Below are 25,011 nucleotides of genomic sequence, written 5' to 3' on the forward strand. Positions count from 1 at the left end.
CACAAAACTACCAAGCTACCTAAGCACTGCTCTAGCAAGCTAGATACAACTAACAAGGTGCTTCCTAAGCACTACTCTGGTAAGCAACCAGAAGAGCTCCTAGCACTAAAAGGGAAGACAGGGGAGCCACAAGGAAAAAGCAGTGAAGCTAACACATAAGCCAAAAGTACTTCTAAAGCACCAAACACCAACAGCAAAGACTGCAATGCTCCCAATAGCACAAACACCAGAAGTACTTCTAACAGCAAACTCTGCAGTGTTCCTAACAACACCAAACCCTGAAGTACTTCTATCAGCAACAGAGCTTCCAAAACCAAGAGGGAAAAGCAGGGGAACCATAAGGGAAAAGCAGGAAAGCTAAACACACAGTCACCAGTGCACACTGCACTAACACTAACCTGGACCTTAGCAAAAGCAAGCAGGGAAACTAGACACAACGTCAGAAGTGCACACTGCACCACCCTACCTAAAGCAAACACAACCGTTGCAAAGGCCCTGAAGGAAACAACACCACTTCCTTATCAAGGCCCTCCCTGATGATGTCACACTCCCTAGACCTAGGCAAAAGCACACTGACCCAGAGAGGCCCAACCCACACCAATGCAAAACCGTGAAGCACTTGAAGCCAGTACACCCAAAGAGAGGTAGAGCAACTCAGGCAACACACAGCTGTAGTAAAGTAAAACAATTAACCCCATGCTGCTGGAAGCTGCCAGCACAGAGAGACAGAGCCAGCTCAGAAAGGACAGAGAAAAGAAACAGAAGCCAGCTAAGAAGCTGACCCCCAGGAAAGAGGTAAGTTTGAGAGGGGAGGACGGATTGAGCCAGCCGGGTTTTACTTCCATTGCTTTCCATTGAAAGCAATGGAAGTAAAACCCGGCTGGCTCAATTACTTCCACTGAAAGCAATGGAAGTAAAACCCGGCTGGCTCAATCCGTCCTCCTTTTTCTGGAGCCATATGGTAACCCTAGTTCTGACCCCAATCATAACATGGTCACACCTCTCTCTATACAGCCTAGCAACCTTCTAGCTACAGCCACTGCCTTGTCACACTGTTTCGTCGCCTTCAAATCCTCAGATACTATCACCCCAAGATCCCTCTCCCCGTCCGTACCTATCAGATTCTCCCCGCCTAACACTTACGTCTCCCGTGGATTTCTGTTCCGTAAGTGCATCACTTTGCATTTCTTGGCATTGAATTTTAATTGCCAAACCTTAGACCATTCTTCTAGCTTCCTCAGATCCTTCTTCATGTTTTCCACTTCTTCCCGGGTGTCCACTCTGTTACAGATCTTAGTATCATCCGCAAATAGGCAAATGTGTGTAGTTGTATGTGTGTAGGCTGCTTCTCCCTAAGAGAACTTCTTATATGAGGAAAGCTTTGTTTCTAAACTTCCTAACAAGAAATACTGTCTGATATCAAAGGTATTTTAGTGGTTCTTTTTCATTTCAAGCAGTGGAGTACTGGAATCTGTTACCTCTTCACATTCAAATAGAATTTTCTTACCCTAGTTTTGTGAGGTCATTGAAGACTTTTATTTAAAAAATAATTATCTTGATTTGTCTTTTTTTTTCTCCATGGTGTTAATTTTACTATTGTAATTTCCAGGAATTTTATTAGGTTTTCCTGGTTTTATTTCTTTTTATAATCTACACTGAACCTAGAAGTCCACTATATTTAATTGTATTGCATTATGGAATTAGGGTCTGTGGTTCCAATGTTTGACCTTTAGGTTTGCCAACAGGCCCATATTACATAGTAACATAGAGGGGCATCTATATGGCCGGCCCCGTAAAGTGGCGTCCCGATGGTATTATCGAAACAAGATAGCCGGCTGTCTTTCGTTTCGATAATACGGTCAGAGCCGGCCAAATCTCAACATTTGGGCAGGCTTTAGAGATGGCCGGCATTGGTTTTCAGCGATAATGGAAACTAATGGCGGCGATCTCAAACCCGGCCAAATCCAAGGCATTTGGTCATGGGAGGAGCCAGCATTTGTAGTGCACTGGTCCCCCTCACATGCCAGGACACCAACCGGGCACCCTAGGGGGAACTGCAGTGGACTTCAAAAATAACTCCCAGGTGCATACCTCCTTTACCTTGTGTGCTGAGCCCCCCTCCCTCCCAAAATCCACTCCCCACAACTGTACACCACTACCATAGCCCTTAGGGATGAAGGGGGGCACCTATATGTGGGTACAGTGGGTTTTTTTTTTTGGGGGGGGGAGGGGGGGGTTTGGAGGGCTCCCATTTAACACCACAAGTGTAACAGGTGGGGGGGGATGGGCCTGGGTCCACCTGCCTGAAGTGCACTGCACCCACTAAAAACAGCTCCAGGGACCTGCATACTGCAGTCATGGAGCTGGGTATGACATTTGAGGCTGGCATAGAGGCTGGCCAAAAAATGATGTTTAATTTTTTTGGGGGTGGGAGGGGGTTGGTGACCACTGGGGGAGTAAGGGGAGGTGATCCCCGATTCCCTCCGGTGGTCCTCTGGTCAGTTGGGGCACCTTTTTGAGGCTTGGTCCTAAAAATAAATGGACCAAGTGAAGCCGGCGAAGTGTTCGTCAGAGCCGGCCTTCTTTTTTCCATTATCGGCCGAAGCCGGCCATGTCTTAACCATGCCCCTGTCCCGCCTTCCGTACCCTGCCAACACGCCCCCTTAAACTTTGGCCAGCCCTGCGACGGAAAGCAGTTGAAGCCGGCCAAAATCGGCTTTCGATTATACCAATTTGGCCGGGTTTAGGAGATGGCCGGCCATCTCCCAATTTGTGTCAGAAGATGGCCGGGCTTCTCGTTCGAAAATAAGCAGGATAGTAACATAGATGATGGCAGAAAAAGACCTGCACAGTCCATCCAGTCTGCCCAACTACCAGCCCCGCCTCCCACCACCGGCTCTGCCACCCAATCTCGGCTAAGCTTCTGAGGATCCATTCCTTCTGAACATGCGATGGCCTGCTTGTTTTGTCCACTTGTGCTTTAGTACACTGTCTTCAACCCCATTGTCTGTCAGGTGCAAGTGATTAAAATTTATAACGTTTAAAAGGAAAGCTCTGTTCTGTATTGGCCAGAATTGTCCATCTTGTGGCACACAGTAGCAGAATTGGGACCACTGTCTTGCCCATCTTCTTCAATAGAACAGGGGTCAGCTGCTGCCTTGGACTCGCAGCTTAAAAAAAGATTGTCCTTCTTGTACACTGATGGATCTATATTCCCAGCAAAAAAATGTATTTTATTTAGACTTGTGTCTAGCCAGGACATTGCATGCATGCTCGCCTGGGCCATTTTGCTCAGCTTGAAAATACCTTTATTCATTGTGTGCACCATCTGTGAATTTTTGGGAGGGTGCTAACTAACCTTTCACAGAGCTAGAGGTTGGGTGGTTTGTTGGCTCCTATCCTGCCTGCCTTGGCCACATGTTGTCTTGCAATTGTCTCTTGCTCGCTCTGTGGGAGCACCGTCTTTCATCAGAGCTGGAAAGGCCTGTGCTCCATCCCACTTTCTATTCCTGTAAGTCACTGACGACAGAAGCATTGAGTCACGAGACAGAGACAGTAAAGACACAATCCCGGCCCACTGGTTATCTTGTAGGAGAAGGGCAGCTTGTCACTGGTGACTGGACCTGTGTTATGGGTCTCTGTCCTGCATTTGGAATGGATTGCTAGTGATCGCTCTGGAATGCAATTAGACACAGAGAAGAAATTGGGCTTTGCAAGGTCTCTTCATTCAGGGATGAGGTGATAAGTGAAAGAATCTACCTCTGCTAAAACCGGCTTTTTTAACTCATGCAGGTAGGATTTCAAGCTGACCTGGTAAAAAATAGAAAAAAATAAAAAAAGAGAAAAGAAAATAAGATGATACCTTTTTTATTGGACTAACTTAATATATCTTTTGATTAGCTTTTGAAGGCTAAAGGCTTTCTATCCCACTATAAACCATAAAATTCTACATTTTTGTCACTCTTATCTGCCATACATCTTTCTCCGTCTCTCATCCACCCAGCTCTCCCAGTTTCTCACCAAACCTACCCCCCCCCCACCTTTTCCTGTGAGACTGTCATTGGAATGCCTCTGTGTTTCACTTTATATACTGATCTTTGTCAATATTTGCTTAAAGGGTTACCTTCGAAAGCTAATCAAAAGATATATTAAAAGTTAATCCAATAAAAAAGGTATTTTCTTATTTTCTTTTCTGTTTGTTACCTTTAAAAGTGGACTAACATGGCTACCACACCACTTTACTCAAGCTGACCTGGGGAATTTGTGGGACAAATGAGTATTTTCATAGGTTTTCTGTTTTTCAGGAGAGAGATGGTTTGCTCATTTTTTTTCTTGCAGTTGTACCTGTCTGGATATGTTTTATTTTATAACACAAAGTTGAATTGAAGCTCTTTGTCTAGGCAGTTATCACATAGCTCTGATTTTAACAAACTTTTTTGTGTTTTTGCTTGGTGTTTTACGTTCACTTCTAGGAGTGTCAGGGTTAGTATTTGTATATTTAATGCATTAATAAATGTATATATACACCAGAAACCAAATAGAAATTCTTATTGTTGTACTGGCTTTCCTATGATTAAAGAACTGAAGTAAATAGGCCATTGAGGGGTCCTTTTACCAAGCTAGTGGCCTAGTGGTTAGGGTGGTGGACTTTGGTCCTGAGGAAATGAGTTCAATTCCCACTTCAGGCACAGGCAGCTCCTTGTGACTCTGGGCAAGTCACTTAACCCTCCATTGCCCCATGTAAGCCGCATTGAGCCTGCCATGAGTGGGAAAGCGCGGGGTACAAATGTAACAACAACAAAAAAAAGCTGCGATAAAAAGGGCCCTGCGAATCTGTACGATTCGATCCAAGATGGCTGCCTGAGCAGACGTGTGGGAAAGAGCTCCTGAAAGCCACCGAAAACTGCATCAATTGAGTGCTCTCAGACCCGTTATGGGTAAGAGGAAGGGTAAATCCGCAGTGCCTACCTCCACAGGCAGGGTTGAGCCCCCTCTTTTGAGGCAGTTGACGCTGGAAGAATCGGGACTCCAACCGCCGGGAACCGGAATGTTCGCTCATGGCGGTCCGGGTGAACAATTAGACCTAAGCGCTGAGGGAGTATCTTTAAGCCCTCCTTCTTTGACGGTTCCTCCAAGACCAGGACGAGAGGCGACGGCCACGAGAGAACGGCGCGTTGAATCCGGAAGTCGGTCCTCAACGGCTGGGTGTGGAGACCCCGCGGCCGCGTCGACGCCAGTGCAGTTGCCAGCTTCGACAAGGATCTTGTCTGAGAAAAGCCCTGGGGAATCGCCCTTGAACCTTGAAGTTATGAAACCAACTACCGTTACGATGGATTCTATATGGGATGCAATCCAAAGACTGAATACCAGCTTGCAGCAAATTTCAGGTACTTTGTCTGGTGCTGTGGTGGATATAAAGAGTCTACAATCTGATTTGCAGTTGAAAAATGCAGAACAAACTATAAAAATGGAGAATTTTGATAAAGAAGTAAAAACAATTAATTCTTCTATAAATGTTTTAATAAGGGATAGTAATCTTCAACAACGCAAAACGGAATATTTAGAAAATCAAATGAGGGCTAACAATTTACGTTTCCTCAATTTTCCTAAAAGCCCATTGGTTCCAGCAATTGACATGCTAAAGAAATACCTTAACGAAATATTAGGTATACCATCTGAGATGTACCCTCCGATTACTCGAGTAATGTATATTTCTGGAGCACAAGGGAAATTATTACCTGTTAACTCTCAAGATGATCTGAATATAACAGAATTATTAGAATCCTCATTAGAAACTATAACAGAAAGAACTACATTATTAGTTACTTTTGCTCTGCAATTAGATCGCAATAATATTTTTAAACTCTTTTTCCGCCACACTAATTCATTGTTCTTTGGATCCAAAATTCAAGTATTTCCAGACTTTGCCCGAGAAACTCAAAGGAAGAGGAAACAATTTTTGTTATTAAAAGAGAGAGTTTTGCGTATAGGTGGGACCTTTATGTTAAGGTTCCCATGTAAATGCCATATTTCTTTGAATTCTGTAAATTATGTTTATTTCGATCCAGAGAAGTTAAAAGCATTTATTGCAACAAAAGAATAATACTGCATTAATCTTGGATTGTAAGCGTTATACCTGCTAGCAATTTTCATGTTCCTTCTGCTTAAGTAAGAAGTTAATTACTCTGATAAGTATGAGGTCATTTAATTTTCCTGTTCTTGGATCAACAATTGTGGACTAAAATGTTATTTTTTTTTCCTTAAAGATTTCCTGTGTAATATTATTACCTGATGTGTGTGATTTATGTTATTACATAAATGTAATGTTATAATTATCAAAAAAAAAAAAAAGGGCCCTGCGGTAGTGGGGGGGGGGGGGGGGGGGTGTCTTTCCTGTGCACCAGGGCCCTTTCTACCTCACCATTGAGGTGGCGGTAACGGTTCCCATGATAACCCGGCGGTTAGCCAGGCAATAGTGATGCCTGATTACTACTGGGTTACCACAGTGCTAACCATTTCTGGGTTTTTTTCCTCCTGGAAATGGTGTGTGCTTGAACCAGAACTACCGCCAGTGGCCGTGTTGGGACAGCGGTAGTCCTGCATTGGGTTTACCACCCACCGCTCTGTAAAAGGGTCCCTGAATATGGAAAAGAACAATGTGAACACTATGTAACGATGCTTTTTCACTTATAAAGAACAGTATTTAAGGGTAAGCGGTAAGCCCAATGTGGGCTAACCGCGCCATTTTGAAGCTACCGCTGGCCCGATGTAGGTGCTGCCTGGTTGCCGCCAGGTTAGCACAGGAGCCCTTACTGCCACCTTAATAGGTGGCAGTAAGTGCTTCTCCTGCATGACCACACGGTAAGTGCAATCTCACCGCATGGCCATGGAGTTTTGCAGCCTTTTTACTTGCTGCGGTAAAAAGGGCTGTAGCGCATGGCAAAAACAGCCCCTGCCGCCAGCGCAGGGCCCTTTTTACTACAGCTTGGTAAACATAGTAACATAGTAAATTACGGCAGAAAAAGACATGCATGGTCCATCCAGTCTGCCCAACAAGATAAACTCGTATGTGCTGCTTTTTGTGTATACCTTACCTTGATTTGTACCTGTCCTTTTCAGGGCACAGACCGTATAAGTCTGGCCAGCACTATCCCCGCCTTCCACTCACCAGCCCCGCCTCCCACCACCGGCTCTGGCATAGACCGTATAAGTCTGCCCAGCACTATCCCCGCCTCCCGCCACCGGCTCTGCCACCCAATCTCGGCTAAGCTCCTTAGGATCCATTCCTTCTGAACAGGATTCCTTTATGTTTATCCCACACATGTTTGAATTCCGTTACCGTTTTCATCTCCACCACCTCCCGCGGGAGGGCATTCCAAGCATCCACCACTCTCTCCGTGAAAAAATACTTCCTGACATTTTTCCTGAGTCTGCCCCCCTTCAATCTCATTTCATGTCCTCTCGTTCTACCGCCTTCACACCTCCGGAAAAGGTTCGTTTGCGGATTAATACTTTTCAAATATTTGAACATCTGTATCATATCACCCCTGTTTCTCCTTTCTTCCAGAGTATACATGTTCAAGTCATCAAGGGCCAATAAGTTTGCTCATTGGGCTACAGCAGCAAACCAGGAGCTTGAAATGCAGCCCCAAACATATCCCAGAATAGAAGGCAGTGGACCTGACTTCTCAACACCCCCCTCTCCAGTCCTGCTGCAATCCTGAAGGTTACCATCGGGATTCGGAGAATTCAGGAGACGGAGAGCACTGTACAGTCTCATATACACATACAATTAGCTCATTTTTTGCCTACTAATACCAATAAAATAGTTCATAGCAGATTACAACAAAGATAGTAGATTATAAAAGAATCTAGGATTTAAGAATAATTAGACAAGAATATCCTGATCTAGAATAGCAGTATACATCTCACTTACTTCCCTAACAAGTATTTATGGACCAACCATGTCTTTAAATCTTTCTTAAGAATAACATAACTGGGTAAAAATCTTAAAATAGGTGACAAAACAGGCCATAAAATAGCAGATTGATAAGCAAACAAACGTGTAAAAAAAAACTTCTTTGAGGTGATTCCCCAAGGACTAAGGAAGGAAAACAAATAAAGTTTTACGAATATTATATCGAAATATTGAATCTGAATAACATACGAAAGAACAACAAGGAATCATAAGTACATAAGTAACACCATACTGGGAAAGACCAAAGGTCCATCAAGCCCAGCATCCTGTTTCCATCAGTGGCCAATCCAGGTCACAAATACCTGGCAAGATCCCCAAGTATAAAACATTCTATACTGCTTATCCCAGAAATAGTGGATTTTCCACAAGTCCATTTAATAATGGGCTATGGACCTTTCCTTTAGGAACCTATCCAACATTTTTAAAACTCCACTAAGTTAAACGCCTTTACCACATTCTCTGACAATGAATTCCAGACTTTAATTACACGTTGAGCGAAGAAACATTTTTTCCGATTTGTTTTAAATTTACTACATTGTAGCTTCATCGCATGCCCCCTAGTCCTAGTATTTTTGGAACGCGTAAACAGACGCTTCACATCTACCCGTTCAACTCCACTCATTATTTTATAGACCTCTATCGTATCTCCTCTCAGCCGCCTTTTCTGCAAGCTGAAGAGCCCTAGCCGCTTTAGCCTTTCCTCATAGGGAAGTTGTCCCATCCCCTTTATCATTTTTGTCACCCTTCTCTGTATCTTTTCTAATTCCACTATATCTTTTTTGAGATACAGCAACCAGAATTGAACACAATATTCGAGGTGCGGTCGCATCATGGAGCGATACAAATGCATTATAACATTCTCATTTTTGTTTTCCATTCCTTTCCTAATAATACCTAACATTCTATTTGCTTTCTTAGCCGCAGCAGCACACTGAGCAGTAGGTTTCAACGTATCATCAATGACGACACCTAGATCCCTTTCTTGGTCCATGAGACCTAACGTGGAACCTTGCTTGACCTAGCTATAATTCGGGCTCCTCTTTCCCACATGCATTACTTTGCACTTGCTCACTTTAAACGTCATCTGCCATTTAGATGCCCAGTCTCCCAGTCTCATAAGGTCCTCTTGTAATTTTTCACAATCCTCCCGTGATTTAACGACTGAATAACTTTGTGTCGTCAGCAAATTTAATTACCTCACTAGTTACTCCCATCTCTAGGTCATTTATAAATATGTTAAAAAGCAGCGGTCCCAGCACAGAGCCCTGGGAAACCCCACTAACTACCCTTCTCCATTGAGAATACTGACCATTTAACCCTACGCTCTGTTTTCTATCTTTTATCCAGTTTTTAATCCACAATAGAACACTACCTCCTATCCCATGACTCTCCAATTTCCTCTGGAGTCTTTCATGAGGTACTTTGTCAAATGCCTTCTGAAAATCCAGATACACTATCCTGCTTATTTTCGAAAGGAGAAAAACGCCCTTGTTCAGGAGATGGGCGTCCGTTTCCCATGGGCGGCCAAATCGGTATAATCGAAAGCTGATTTTGGTCGTCTTCAACTGCACTCCGTCGCAGGAACGAATAAAGTTGACGGGGGCGTGTCGGAGGCGTGATGAAGGCAGGACTGGGACGTGGTTATCGGCCGAGCAGAGATGGGCGCGCTCGGCCGATAATGGAAAAAAGAAAGGCATTTTTAGCGAGAATCTAGGACACTTTTTTTGGACCCTTTTTTCTCACGAACAGGTCCCAAAAAAGTGCCCTAAATGACCAGATGACTACCGGAGGGAATCGAGGATGACCTCCCCTGACTCCCCCAGTGATCACTAACCCCTTCCCACCCAAAAAAAACCCATTTGCAAAAACCTTATTTCCCAGCCTCTATGCCACCCTCAAATTCCATACCCACCTCCATGACAGCAGAATGTGTTCGATCCTCTCACAGCCTTTCCGTGGGTCAGATGTGGCTCTCGGGTGCACTGCAGGGTCACATCAGCATTGCATTGTGGTGGGTGTAGGGTATTGGGCTCCGTGATTTCACTAGCTTGTGTTACGGTCTCACGATGTTGGTAGTTGGTAGGCTCTTCTCCCATGGTGCTTTCCCCCCTGCTTACTGGGTCACAGTGTGCCCTGTTTTGTTTCCGGTAGTCCACGAGGTAGTGGCCATTTTTGTAAGTCCGTTTTAGATCCATTTCATGTGTTAGCCACGTTACAGAACTTAGTTCTTGCCTAGAATGTTGCTGAAAGAGGGCATTGTACACCATTCTGCCAGCTCTGACCTACTGCTAATCTTAGTACCAGGGAGACTCGTTGCCAGTGGGGCATAACCTCTGATCTGCAGTTAACTGTGAGTAAACGCGGTTATTGAAATAAAGTACGTTTTCAGCGAGATTAGTTTTATGGTGTGAACTGCTGTGTCAAGGTTATACAGCAGCAACAAGTCCTGTCCCTGGAGCACTTTTAGTGGGTAATGCAGTGCACTTCAGGCAGACGGACCCAGGCCCATCCCCCCCTACCTGTAACACTTGTGGTGGTAAATGGGAGCCCTCTAACCCCCCCCCCCCCCAAACCCACTGTACCCACATGTAGGTGCCCCCCTTCACCATTAAGTCCTATGGTAATGGTGTTGAGTTGTGGGGAGTGGGTTTTGGGGGGATTTGGGGGTCTCAGCACCCAAAGTAAAGGAGCTATGCACCTGGGAGGTAATTTAATGTTTTTTCCTATTTTTTTAAAAGTGCCCCCTAGTGTGCCCGGTTGGTGTCCTGGCATGTGAGGGAGACCAGTGCACTACGAATCCTGGCCCCTCCCACGACCCAAAGCCTTGGATTTGGTCGTTTTTGAGCTGGGACGCTTCGGTTTCGATTATCGCTGAAAAACGAAAACGCCCATCTCAAACAAACGCCCACATTTCAAAAACGCCCACATCCAAAGCATTTGCCTAGCACAAACCGTATTTGCGAAACTAAAGATAAACGTCCATCTTTTTCGAAAATACGATTTGCCCCACCCCTTCACGGACTCGTTCTCGGAGATGGACGTTCTTACATATGGGCGTTTGCGTTCGATTATGCCCCTCCACATCAACCAGCTCACCTTTATCCACATGTTTGTTCACCCCTTCCAAGAAATGTAGTAGATTGGTGAGGCAAGATTTCCCTTCACTAAATCCAGGTTGACTTTGTCTCATTAATCCATGCTTTTGAATATGCTCTGTAATTTTGTTCTTTATAATAGTCTCTACCATTTTGCCCGACACCGACGTCAGACTCACTGGTCTATAATTTCCTGGATCTCTTCTGGAACCTTTTAAAAAAATCGGCGTTACATTGGCCACGCTCCAGTCTTCCAGTACCACACTCAGTTTTAAGGATAAATTACATATTACTAACAATAACTCCACAAGTTCATTTTTCAGTTCTATCAGTACTCTGGGATGAATACCATCCGGTCCAGGAGATTCGCTACTCTTCAGTTTGTAGAACTGCCCCATTACATCCTCCAGGTTTACAGAGAATTCATTAAATTTCTCCGACTCGTCAGCTTCGAATACCATTTCTGGCACTGGTATCCCACCCAAATGTTTCTCAGTGAAGACCGAAGCAAAGAATTAATTTAATCTCTCCACTATGGCTTTGTCTTCCCTGATCGCCTCTTTTACTCCTCTGTCATCTAGCGGTCTAACCAATTCTTTTGCCGGCTTCCTGCTTTTAATATACCTAAAAAGATTTTTACTATGTGTTTTTGCCTCCAACGCAATCTTTTTTTCGAAGTCCCTCTTAGCCTTCCTTTGCATTTGACTTGACATTCCTTATGCTGTTTCTTATTATTTTGAGTCGGTTCCTTCTTCCATTTTCTGAAGGATTTTCTTTTAGCTCTAATAGCTTTCTTCATCTCACTTTTTAACCATGCCAGCTGTCGTTTGGTCTTCCGTCTTCCTTTTTTAATACGCGGAATGTATTTGGCCTGGGCTTCCAGGATGGTGTTTTTGAACAGCATCCACGCCTGATGTAAATTTTTGACCCTCGCAGCCGCTCCTCTAAGTTTTTTTTCACTGTTCTTCTCATTTTATCATAGTCTCCTTTTTTAAAGTTAAACGCTAACGTATTTGATTTCCTGTGTATACTTACTTCAAAGCTAATATCAAATCCGATCATGTTATGATCATTGTTATCAAGCGGCCCCAGCACCATTACCTCCCGCACCATATCATGCGCTCCACTAAGGACTAGGTCTAGAATTTTTCCTTCTCTTGTCGGCTCCTGTACCAGCTGCTCCATAAAGAAGTCCTTGATTTCATCAAGGAATTTTACCTCCCTAGCGTGCCCTGATGTTACATTTACCCAGTCAATATCGGGGTAATTGAAATCAGCCATTATTATTGCATTGCCCAATTTGTTTGCATCCCTAATTTCCAGGCCACAAATGATCTTATATAATAAGCACCCCAGTTTAAAGAACATTCTAGTGTCTACTGGAAGCCAGTGTAGTTTAATGAAAAATGGAGTAATGTGATCAGTTTTCTTAAGAGAAAAAATTAAGATAACTGCCACATTTTGAATAGTCTGGATTTTTCTATTAATTTGTTTCGGTAGACCCAGATATACAATATTAAAGTTATCCAATTTGCTATGAATAAGTGTCTGCACCACCCATCTAAACAAATCTTCTGATAAATATTTTCTAATGCTGATTAATTTTTTCATTATATAGTAAATTCTTTTTAGTAAAGAATTTACTTGATGATCCATTGTTAGTTTCTCATCTATTTATTTTATTTATTATTTCTTTATTAGGATTTATTTACTGCCTTTTTGAAAGAATTCACTCAAGGTGGTGTACAGTAAGAGTAAATCAAACATAAGCAATAGACAATTACAGCAGTAAAAATATTCAAATAATTCAAAGTATCTAGCACGACACCTACTATCTTAACTACGATCTAAAGAATAAAAGTCACCATCAGTTCTAAATTGTGAGTCTATATTTAAGCTCTTCTTATTCCCTAACAGAAGACATTTGGGTATTTTTTTCCGTATTTAAAGGTAGTGAACAGACATCCAGTCAGTAACGATAGTAACATAATGAGTAATAATAGTATGTGCTTCCCTAAGATCTGTCATAATAGGAAAAACTACCGCAATATCGTCTGTGTAAATATAGACAGGGAAACCTTCCCTTTCCATACATTTGCCCAGTGAAGACATAAGAACATTAAACAAAACAGGTGACAGGGGAGATCCCTGGGAGACACCAGATGACATTAGCCAACAGTTTCTGTACAATGCTTAACCCAAAATCCAGACTGGGACACATCCAACAACTCAGATTGTTCCAAGTAAATCACCAGCAGTCTAGTCATCACAGCCTCTACTATCTTAACAAAATATGGTATTGAAGCAACCGGTCTGTAAGTGATTGGATTGCATTTAGGGCCCTAAGCCGCACTTGTAGGCTAACTTTGAAATGTGTGCTAACACTAGAGATACTCATATATTCCTATGGGTGTCTCTAGCATTAGCGCAAGCTAATTTTTAACACATTCTAAAAAGTTAGCGTACCTATAGCGTGGCTTAGTAAACAGAGCCCTTAGAGTTTATGTTTCAATAATTTTTATTGATGATCAACAAGCTAAACAAACCGCTGCATGTCTCCCCTAACAATTTAAAGAACTAACCATGGTTATACATCGGGATATAAATCATACAGCTAGGTCATCATCAAGATTTCGCATTTTCTCCCCAACCCCCTTTCCAACATGTTAAGTCATTTTATTGGGAACAATTGCATCAAAATCGGACACAAGTATAAGCAAAAACTTTCGCACAGATACAGCAATGTTGCAATAAGTTATGCAAGAAATTCACTCCTACAACTGCCCCAACTGGAAAGATCTCCCCCCCCCCCCCCCCCTACCTTCCCACTACCCACTTGTGAGCTTTTTAAATGTTCAAAATAAAGCTTCGTGCTCTCGAGGGCATGGTTAGCCACAAAGGCTCCCATACCATGCGGAACCTCTCTCCATCTGTGCTGTCCAGTGATTTCACACGGCATCTATCAAGCCGCATTTGATGTATCATCTGCGCACGGCAGCATGCTAGCGGTGGCATGAGATCTGATCGCCAAGATTTCAAAATCGTGGTAATCCCAAATAAAATTGTCCACTGCACATATCTCTTGAAGCCTTTAGGTGGTGTCGCAGTAAATTTGTAACTAAAAAATAATATCAGCGGTTCACATACTACAGAGCATTCCCACTGTGACTGCAATGAGGAAAGGATGGCCCTCCAAAAGGCCTGCACCAGGGGACAGAGCCAGAACATGTGCCCAAGTGTGGCTGACCCTCCTCCACATCGTGCGCATGTCCCATCACAAGACTCAGTTATTCTGGCTATTCTTTTAGGGTCCATGTAGGTTCTCATAAAAAATCTGTATAACCGTTCACCCTGATGGACCGAAAAGTGCATTTCGTAAATACTAGACAAGAACCTCTGTCCAGTATCTGTTGTAACTGTGCAGCCAAGATCCTCAGTCCACGCTTTAGTCACCCTTATGTAATCTATTTCTTGAGTTGTGTCTTTTAATTGCTGTAAGTGAAATCGTAAAGGAACAGAGACCTGTGCCCCCAAAGAGTACTGTTCTGTAAGGACATCGATCACGTCCTCCGTGAGATCTGTCCATGTTAAGGAGGACACAATGTTTTAATTGAGCATAGGCGAAATACTGTGATCTAGAAATACCAAACTCTTCAATTAGCGCATCTAGTGTTTTAATCTGTCCCTCTTCTGTAACTATGTGAGACAAGTAGATAATTCCTTTGTCTTTCCATTGACCAAAAACCATAGGCGTAGTTTGACTGTTTCATTTGGGGGGGCAAAAAAATGGGCGGAGCATATTAGCATATCATTTGCATATATACATATGCAAATGAATATGCTAATATGGAGGAAGGAAATGAAATTTACAGGCAAAATATCACAGATGCACATTTCAAAAAGCTGACATTTCAATTAATAAATTATGAATAAAATAAACTTTTATTTACCTTTGTTGTCTGATCATGTAGTTTTTCTATTCGCTTTGATCCCAGTGTCTTCTGTTTTATGCAGTGTCTTCTTTCCAGTAGGCTTCCCTCTGCTCCCCACCCTCCCAGTCCCATCCATCTCTTGCTCCTTCCCTCTGCTCCCCACCCCTCCCAGTCCCATCCATCTTCTGTTCCTTCCCTCTGCTCACCATCCCTCCATCCCATCCATCTCTTGCTCCTTCCCTCTGCTGTGCCTGACCTCTCCAAATCCCATCCATCTCCTGGTCCATCCCTCTGCTCCCCACCCCTCGCAGTCCCATCCATCTCTTGCTCCTTCCCTCTGCTCCCCACCCCTCCCAGTCCCAACCATCTCTTGCTCCTTCCCGCTGCTCCCCACCCCTCCCAGTCCCATCCATCTCCTGCTCCTTCCCTCTGCTCACCTCCTTTCCCAGTCCAATCCAATTCCTGGTCCTTCCCTCTGCTCCCCACCCACCCCTCCCAGTCCCATCCATCTCTTGCTCCTTCCCACCCCTCCCAGTCCCATCCATCTCCTGCTCCTTCCCACTGCTTCCCACCCTCCCAGTCCCATCCATCTCCTGCTCCTTCCCTCTGCTCCCCACCCCTCCCAGTACTATCCATCTTCCCTCTGCTCCCCACCCCTCCCCCCCCGCGCGAGGTCCAAGATGGTGACTCCGTTTACCCCCTCTCTTCCTCCCTCCCTCCCTCCGGCGCAGGCAGCAGTCTTTTCCAGCGTTCCTGGCAGCTGTAGCGATATACACGCTGCCTTCGGTCTGCCCCGGAAGCCTTCTCTTCAAGTTCCTGTTCCCACCTATGCGGGAACAGGAACTTGAAGAGAAGGCTTCGGGGCAGAGCCAAAGGCAGCGTGTACAACGCTACCGCTGCCAGGAACGCTGGAAAAGACTGCTGCCTGCGCCGGAGGGAGGGAGGAAGAGAGAGGAGTAGACGGAGACGCTCCTCTCCGTCCGCTTGGCTTCCCTGCCCTCTCTGTCTGCGTCCCGCCCGAAAGGAAATGACGTCAGAGGAAGGCGGGACGCAGATAGAGAGGGCAGGGAAGCCAATCGGACGGAGAGGAGCGCGTGCCTGCATGTGTTTGTTTTTTTTTTTAAACTTTTTTTTTTTTTTTAACTAATGGCGCGGCAGCGCCTCGCGTCGTTTGGGGGGGCACTGCCCCCCCTCGCCCCCCCCAGTCTACGCCTATGCCAAAAACACTAGCCCCTATCCCCGGAGGGAAATCTGGGTTATTACAAATGGGGAGCAGTGGTGTGACTTTTGCACTAAACTTGTATCTCCGACATACCCACCGCCAGGTAGCTCTCATCGGGTGCAAGAGTGGATGTCTTTGGAATGCTCTTGGTGGTAAGCTGCATCCCGTATGTAATAGATAGCTAAAGTGAGTCTCAGGGAATATCGCTATCTCTGCCTCTGTGTTAGAAAATTCTGTTGTACCCCGGAACCAGTCATTTATGTGACGCATTTCACATGCTATTGAAAGATTCCGTAAACTCAACAGACCCATTCCCTCCTGTTCCCGTGGGGTGGTGATCACCTCCACAGGCAATCATGGACGCTTGCCCTGCCAGAGAAAGTTCTGTGTGAGCCTATTTAAAGCCCTCTCCTCTTTCATACGCAAAAACAGTGGGAGTTGTTGGAACAAATAAAGCCATCGTGGCGCAATAAGCATGTTAAAAAGTGCGACCCGCCCCCACAGCGAAAGGGGAAGAGCCTGCCACAACTGCAGTTTTTGTTTCATATTCTTTATCATAGGGTCAACATTAATTCGGTATAGAGTCGACAGTTCCCTGGGAATTAATATACCTAAATACTTAAGAGCCTTGTCCACCCACCGCAGCGGGAAATGTCCCCGCCAAGTTTGCTGTAGTGTGTCACCCAATGCCAGTGCGCAGGATTTTTGGAGGTTTAATGAAAACCCAGAGAGTCTCCCGTAATGTTCTATGGTTTCCAGAGTATATTGTAATGAAGTTTGCAGTTCTCTCAGCACCAGCAAGATGTCATCTGCATAGGCCAAGGTTTTCACTTCTTCACTCTCAAGAATCACCCCTTTGATGTCCTTTATCCTGTTTAGTGTCCTGATCAAGGGCTCTAGGGAGATGTTAAATAGAAATGGTGACAATGGACACCCCTGTCTCATTCCTCTGCAAACCGGGAACCATTCTGACCTGCCCCCATTAACCACTATTTGGGCACCCAACCCTTTATATAGTACCCGAACGGACTGAATGAAAACCTCCGGGAATTCTAGCCACTCCAGCACCTGAAATAAATAGCTCCAATCCACATGATCGAAGGCCTTGGCTGCATCTAAGCTAACCACCATACAAGGTTCTCTTCGACCAGTGCACTGAGCTAATGCAAGAAGAATTCGTCGCACATGTAGAACCGAGTGTCGTTTGGGAACAAACCCCACCTGGGCAGTGCTAATTAACTCTGGTATGTATGCTGACATTCTGTTAGCTAAAACTTTTGCCAAAAGTTTGATGTCTACATTGATAAGAGAAATGGGGCGATATGACTCTGGATCATCCGCTTGCTTGCCCGGTTTAAGTAATAGCGTCATCAGAGCTGTGTTTTCATTTTGAGGGAATTCCCCATCATCTATTACTGTCTGATAGTACTCAATTAATGGTGCCACTAGGGACAATTGTAGGACTTTATAGAATTCTCCGGAGAAACCATCAGCACCAGATGCCATGTTCGTTTTTAGATCTTTGATAGCCCGCTGTAGTTCCCTCGGTTGCAGGGGTGACCCTAAACAATCACGTGCCCCAGGCCCCAGCTTTGACATCCCTGATTTATCCAGGAACTGGTGCACCGCTTCCCTAGATGGCGGAGCCATAGGAGCATACACATCACTAAAGTGTTTCTGCAACAGTCGTAGTAACTGGATTGTTTTATTATGTACAGTCCCTTGGGCGTCTTTTAAGGCTACAATCGTGCGATTCCCCGACCGGGGACCCACCATCCTGGCCAATACACCTCCTTGCTTGTTCCCATATTTGTGCAGCCTAAATTTGTGATATAAAAGGTGTTTTTGAGTGTGCTCATGTATCAAGCGAGCGAGCAGCCCGGGGCCGATCCTGGTTGTCTGCTACCGCGTGGGTAAGGCCTATCCCCATCGCCGTTGCCCATCCGGCGGCCCGCGCTGGTCGTGCCCCAAGGTCCTGTGTGCTGCAGCCGTGCTCCCTGCCGGAACGGCCTGGACACGGACTGCGGACCACGGGACTGGGATCCATCCTACGGTGGTGTCGGGGTGTGACTTGCGCGGCCGACCGACAGGAGCGGGACAGGAGCTGTGAGGAGGCCGAGAGGAGGCAGAGTCCAGCAGCCTCAGCTTGTTCCAGCCTGCCCATCCGGCGACCTATGTGACCGGGCGACAGGGACAGAGGCCGAGGGGAGGCAGAGTTCCACTGGCACTGGCCTGTTCCAGTCTGCCAACCCGGCCTGTCCAGTCCATCTCTTCCAGCCACCCAATCCAGTTTCTCCCTGTTGTTCCAGTCCACCTGATCCAGCTTCTTCCTGCTTCCTCCAGTCCGCCTGATCCGGCTTCTTCCAGCTTGCTCCAGTCCGCCTGATCCAGCTTCCTCCTGCTTGCTCCAGTCCGCATGATCCGGTTTCCTCCAGCCTGCTCCAGTCCGCCTGATCCAGCCTCTTCCAGCTTGTTCCAGTCCGCCTGATCCAGCTTCTTCCTGCCTGCCCCAGTCCGCATGTTCCGGCTTCTTCCTGCCTGCTCCAGTCCGCCTGATCCTGCTTCTTCCTGCCTGTTCCAGTCCACTTCATCCAGCTTGTTCCAGTCCACACGATCCTGCGCTCTCTGCTTGCCCCAGTCTGCCTGATCCGGCTTCTCCCTGCTTGTTCCAGTCTGCATGATCCAGCTTCTCCTTGCTTGCTCCAGTCCACCTGATCCAGCTTCTTCCTGCTTGCTGCAGTCCGCCTGACCCAGCTTCTTCCTGCCTGTTTCAGTCCGCCTGATCCAGCTTGTCCCAGTCAACCTGATCCAGCTTGTTCCAGTCCGCCCGATCCAGCTCTCCCTGCTGCTCCAGTTCGCCTGATCCAGCCAACTTGTTCCAGTCCGCCTGATCCAGCTTCTTCCAGCTTGTTCCAGTCCGCCTGATCCTGATCCTGCTCTCCCTGCATGCTCCAGTCCATCTGCTCCTACCTGTTACAGCCCGCGTGATCCAGCTTGTTCCAGCCCGCCTGTTCCAGCTTCTCCCTGCTTGCTCCAGTCATCCTGCTCCACCTTGTTCCAGTCCGCCTGATCCAGCCTCCCTGCTTACTCCAGACCTCCTGCTCCAGCCAGCTTGCTCCAGACTGCCTGATTCAGCCTGCTCCAAACTGCCTGATCCAGACTGCCTGATTCAGCCTGTTCCAGCCCGTCTGCATCAGCTTATTCTAGATTGTTCTAGCCTGTTCCAGTCTGTCTGCTTCAGCTTGTGTAGTCCGCCAGCTCCTGCCTCAAACCATTCCAGCTTGTTCCAGCACTACTGCCGTGCTCTCCACCGCACTCACCTGCTCCTGCCCACCTGTTACCCAATCCACCTGCGCCTACTAGCCACTCACCTGACAGACTACCACCTCCCAGCCCATCTCCCTACCAGCTCATCACTCCCCTCCCCGACTGATCACCCTCATCACCTGCCTGTCTCCCAGCCCACCGACCTGCCCTGTGAACACCTCAGTCACTACCCATGGCCCCCATCCACATCCTATTCTTTGCCCTGTCCCTCCCCAATCTTTTCCCCCTCCAACCGCCATCTACCACACGATCTCACTACCCATCCCTGTCCTCTTCCACCCTCCTCGCTACTGCAATACCCTACCTACCCCTGTCCCCCACCACCTCACCATCCCTACTGTCTTCCTCCTCCTTCCTAGCTCTCAACCTTCAACACCTCCTTCCTGCCATGAACCCTTCCCCTTTCTTCCTAAGCGCATCCCGTCTTCGTTGCCTTCGTCGACCTTCCTCTCCCACCCTTCTCCGCACTGTCTTGCTCCTTCTCCTGCTATCCGCGGGAGACATCAATCCCAACCCAGGTCCCCCACTCCTGTCCTCGCCCTCACCTCATCTATGCAAACGTTCCCGCGATAGCTCCAATCTCATCTCTATCCCCCTCCTCCCCCCCTCCTCCCGCCCCTTCTCGTGCGCCCTGTGGAGCGCCCACTCGATCTGCAACAAACTTCCCTTTACCCACGATCTCTTCATCTCCCATTCCCTTCAACTGCTTGCCCTAACTGAAACCTGGCTCACCCCTGACAATTCTGCCTCAATCGCAGCCCTATGCCACGGAGGCTATCTTTTCTCCCATTCGCCCCGCCCAGCTGGCTGCGGTGGCGGCGTCGGGCTACTACTTTCGCCCTCCTGCAGTTTTCAACCTCTCCCCCTACCTCAGTCTCACTGCTTCTCATCCTTTGAAGTTCACTCCATCCGTCTATTCCACCCACTGCCACTCAGAGTTGCAGTCATTTACCGCCCCCCCCCCCCCCGATAAATCCCTCCATTCCTTCCTTACCGACTTCGATGCCTGGCTCACCGTTTTTCTCGAGCCCTCATCCCCATCCCTCATTCTTGGTGACTTCAACATTCACACTGATAACCCATCCGACTCATATGTTTCTCAGTTCCTCACTCTTACCTCCTCCTTCAACCTCCAACTGAGCCCCACCACCCCTACTCATAAATCTGGCCACTGTCTTGATCTCGTCCTCTCTTCCACTTGCTCTCCCTCCAATTTCTGCGTTTCAACTCTTCCTCTCTCTGACCATCACCTAATCACATTCACACTTCAGCACCCTCCCTCTCAATCTCGCCCCACACTAACTACTACGTCCAGAAATCTCCAGGCTGTTGACCCCCCACCTTATCCTCTTGTATCTCTGACCTCCTCCCTTCCATCTTGTTCTCCAAATCTGTTGACAAAGCTGTCTCCACTTACAATGCCACTCTCTCCTCTGCTCTTGACACCCTTGCACCGTCCATATCCCGTCCCACAAGGCGTACTAATCCCCAGCCCTGGCTGACCCCTTGCACCCGATACCTTCGCTCCTGCGCCCGTTCGGCTGAACGCCTCTGGAGGAAATCTCGCGCCCATAATGACTTCATTCACTTCAAATTCATGCTATCCTCCTTCCAATCCTCCCTATTCCTCGCTAAACAGGACTATTACACCCAATTGACTAACTCCCTCAGCTTTAACCCTCGTCGTCTCTTCGCCACCCTCAACTCCCTCCTCAAAGTGCCCTCCGCTCCCACTCCCCCCTCACTCTCTCCGCAATCTCTGGCCGACTACTTCCGTGACAAGGTCCAGAAGATCAACCTTGAATTCACCACTAAACCTTCTCCTCCTCTTCATCCTATAACCCACTCTCTCAACCAACCTACCCAGGCCTCCTTCTCCTTTTTTCCTGCTATCACCGAAGAAGAAACCGCCCATCTCCTCTCCTCCTCGAAATCCACCACCTGTTCCTCAGACCCCATCCCCACCAACTTACTTAACACCATCACTCCTACTATCACCCCCACCATCTGTCATATCCTCAACCTCTCTCTCTCCACTGCAACTGTCCCGGACACCTTCAAGCATGCCGTGGTCACACCACTCCTCAAAAAACCATCACTTGACCCTACCTGTCCCTCCAATTACCGCCCCATTTCCCTCCTACCCTTCCTCTCCAAGATACTTGAACGCACCATTCACAGCCGCTGCATTGATTTCCTCTCCTCTCATGCCATCCTTGATCCGCTTCAATCCGGCTTCCGCCCCCTACACTCAACAGAAACAGCACTATCTAAAGTCTGCAATGACCTGTTCCTCGCCAAATCTAAAGGTCACTATTCAATCCTCATCCTCCTCGACCTATCCGCCGCTTTTGACACTGTCAATCACAACCTACTTCTTGACACACTGTCCTCCTTTGGGTTCCAGGGCTCTGTCCTCTCCTGGTTCTCCTCTTATCTCTCCCATCCATCGTACCTTCAGAGTACACTCTCATGGCTCATCCTCCTCCCCTATCCCGCTCTCTGTTGGAGTTCCCCAGGGTTCTGTCCTTGGGCCCCTTCTTTTTTCAATCTACACCTCTTCCTTAGGCTCCCTAATCTCTTCTCATGGTTTCCACTATCATCTTTATGCTGACGACACCCAGCTTTATCTCTCCACACCAGAAATCACTGCGGAAACCCAGGCCAAAGTACTGGCCTGCTTATCCGACATTGCTGCCTGGATGTCCAACCGTCACCTGAAACTAAACATGGCCAAGACGGAACTTATTGTGTTCCCACCCAAACCCACTTCTCCTCTCCCTTCACTCTCTATCTCAATTGATAACACCCTCATCGTCCCTGTCTCATCTGCCCGCAACCTTGGTGTCATCTTCCTTCTCCCTCTCCTTCTCTGCGCATATCCAGCAGATAGCCAAGACCTGTCGCTTCTTCCTCTATAACATTAGCAAAATTCACCCCCTCCTCTCTGAGCACACCACTCGAACTCTCATCCACTCTCTCATTACCTCTTGCCTTGACTACTGCAACCTACTCCTCACCGGCCTCCCACTTAGCCATCTATCCCCCCTTCAGTCCATCCAGAACTCGGCCGCACGTCTTATCTTCCGCCTCAACCGATATACTCATATCGCCCCTCTCCTCAAGTCACTTCACTGGCTTCCGATCAGATATCGCATACAGTTCAAGCATCTCCTACTCACCTACAAATGCACTCGATCTGCAGCCCCTCCTTATCTCTCTACTCTCATCTCCCCTTATGTCCCCACCCGTAACCTCCGCTCTCTTGAGAAATCCCTCCTTTCAGTACCCTTCTCTACCACCGCCAACTCTAGGCTTCGCCCTTTCTGCCTCGCTTCACCCCATGCTTGGAACAAACTCCCTGAGCCCATACGCCGGGCCCCCTCCCTACCCATCTTCAAATCATTGCTCAAATCCTACCTCTTCAATGTCGCCTTCGGCACCTAATCACTACACCTCCTCTCAGGAAATCTAAACTACCCCAACTTGACATTTCGTCCTTTAGATTGTAAGCTCTTCTGAGCAGGGACTGTCCTTATTTGTTAATTTGTACAGCGCTGCGTAACCCTAGTAGTGCTCTAGAAATGTTAAGTAGTAGTAGTAGTATCAAGGAATTAATTGTGACCTGCAAGGCTTCATAACTGTCCCTGTGACTTTGAGTAGGGAATGCCATGAACACGTGTTTTGCCTTGCTCAATTGTCTTGTCAAATTAAGAATACTGGCCGCTACGTTTTTCTTTCTAGTTGCCACATAAGAGATCACCTCCCCTCTCATGACTGCTTTAGCAGTGCACCAGAACAGGACAGGGTCAGATCTGTGTTCTGCATTATGCATGGAGAATTCCTCCCATTTTTGCTGTAAGAAAAGGACAAACTCTGGGTCTTTCACCAAATAACCCGGAAACCTCCAGCGTTTCACCATCGGGATCCCCGTCCCGACATCCAGCGTGAGCCGCACTGGGGCGTGGTCAGAGACCAACACCTGCTCAATGTCGGTCGCTATGACACATGGGAACAAGGATGCCGAGGCCAAGATATAGTCAAGTCGAGCCCATGACCCATGTGCACGGGATCTGTGTGTGAAGTCCCTCCCCTCAGGGTGAAGGGTCCTCCAGGTATCTATCAATCCAAGGGCAGTCGCGAAGGAAGACAACATGCCCTGACACTGTCCCTGCTCTGGCCCCCGGCTCCTCTGCCCCGTGCAGTCTACCTCTGTATTCATTATTGCATTCAGGTCCCCAGCCAAGACTATCTCCTTTTCACGGTATGGGAGAAGAGCCCTCATCAGGCCAGGAAAGAAAACTGGATCTGAGGGAGTGGGTGCATACACCGATAACAAATATATTTCTTTCCCCTGAATATTAAGCTTAACCATCAAATATCTACCCTCTGTATCCCGCAAAAGAATTTCAGAAGAATAGACTAAGTGTTTGCGATACAAAATGGCTACCCCCCCCCCCTTCTCCCTCCCGATGATACATAGTCCACCTGTCCCACCCACGTTCTTCTCAACTTTTCGTGCTCTTCATCTGATAATCTGGTTTCCTGGAGACAGGCAATGTCAGCGTGAAGCCGCTTTAAATGAGTAAGGACCTTTGCCAGTTTTATAGGGGAGGAAATCCCCCCCACATTCCAGGTTACTATGTTATATGATGAAGATCCCACTGAGCAAAGAACCCAACAGAAAGACCAGTAACCATACAATAATGGTTGCAGGGGCCCAGCCCTCCCCCCGCACCCAGAACTCTATTGCAATTCCACACAGCATTTTTGATGATTTAACCAATGCATCAACCAGCCCTCTAACACTGATAAGAATTTGCTCACAAGATTCCCCCCTATCTCTAAAACCCTTGTCTTCCCCTTCCCCTCCAACCCCCTCCCCTATGACCCAAAACCCCAAACAAACTACTGTACTTAGCGATGAATGAACTCTCATCGCTGGTGGTCATCCTGATGCAGGGGTCCCCCCTCCGTCTAGAAACATTCATGCTGAAAAACATAACAGTATAGGAAATTCAAGTTATAACAGTTTACTCCCCACTCTATTAACGTCCCATTCTTCTGATAATGGTATTCCTGCCTTATTTCCAGCTTCACCTGGCACGTGCTATCTGGCCTTCATGGCGGAGAGTTCAAGTTCTCAGGCTGCTGATTTATAAATTCCAGCGCTGCTTTCTCCAACTCAAACTTTGACCATTTGCCTCCAATTTGAATCTTTAAGATTGCAGGATATGCCAGGGTAAAGCGAATTTGTTTTTCCACCAACTTGGAGCACACTGGATGAAAGCGCTTACGCTTTTCTTGGATGCTTGCAGGATAATCTGGAAAAATCAGAACCGGAACTCCATCATAGCGTAAGGTGTCTCTTTTAGCTCGGAAACCTTGCATAATTTCCTCTTTGTGGATGTAATTATGGATTTTCACTATAACTGCACGTGGTCTTGATTGTTCCGA

At 46.9% G+C, this 25,011-nt stretch overlaps 1 protein-coding gene across 2 annotated transcripts in view; it reads left to right on the top strand.

Moving 5' to 3' along the window:
* The window catches only part of RASL10B (RAS like family 10 member B), a 127,322-nt gene that overhangs the window by 33,281 nt on the left and 69,030 nt on the right, over nucleotides 1-25,011 (top strand). Inside the window, exon 1 of one of the 2 annotated variants that reach the window (XM_030185577.1) lies at nucleotides 3,630-3,792. The exons of the other annotated variant lie outside the window; for it this stretch is intronic. The gene's annotated coding sequence lies outside the window, so the exon portion shown is untranslated. Of the gene's footprint in view, nucleotides 1-3,629; nucleotides 3,793-25,011 lie in introns of those variants that run through there. 2 annotated transcript variants of the gene reach the window in all.

The sequence above is a fragment of the Microcaecilia unicolor genome, chromosome 13 (assembly GCF_901765095.1).
Source record: "Microcaecilia unicolor chromosome 13, aMicUni1.1, whole genome shotgun sequence".
NCBI lineage: Eukaryota > Metazoa > Chordata > Amphibia > Gymnophiona > Siphonopidae > Microcaecilia > Microcaecilia unicolor.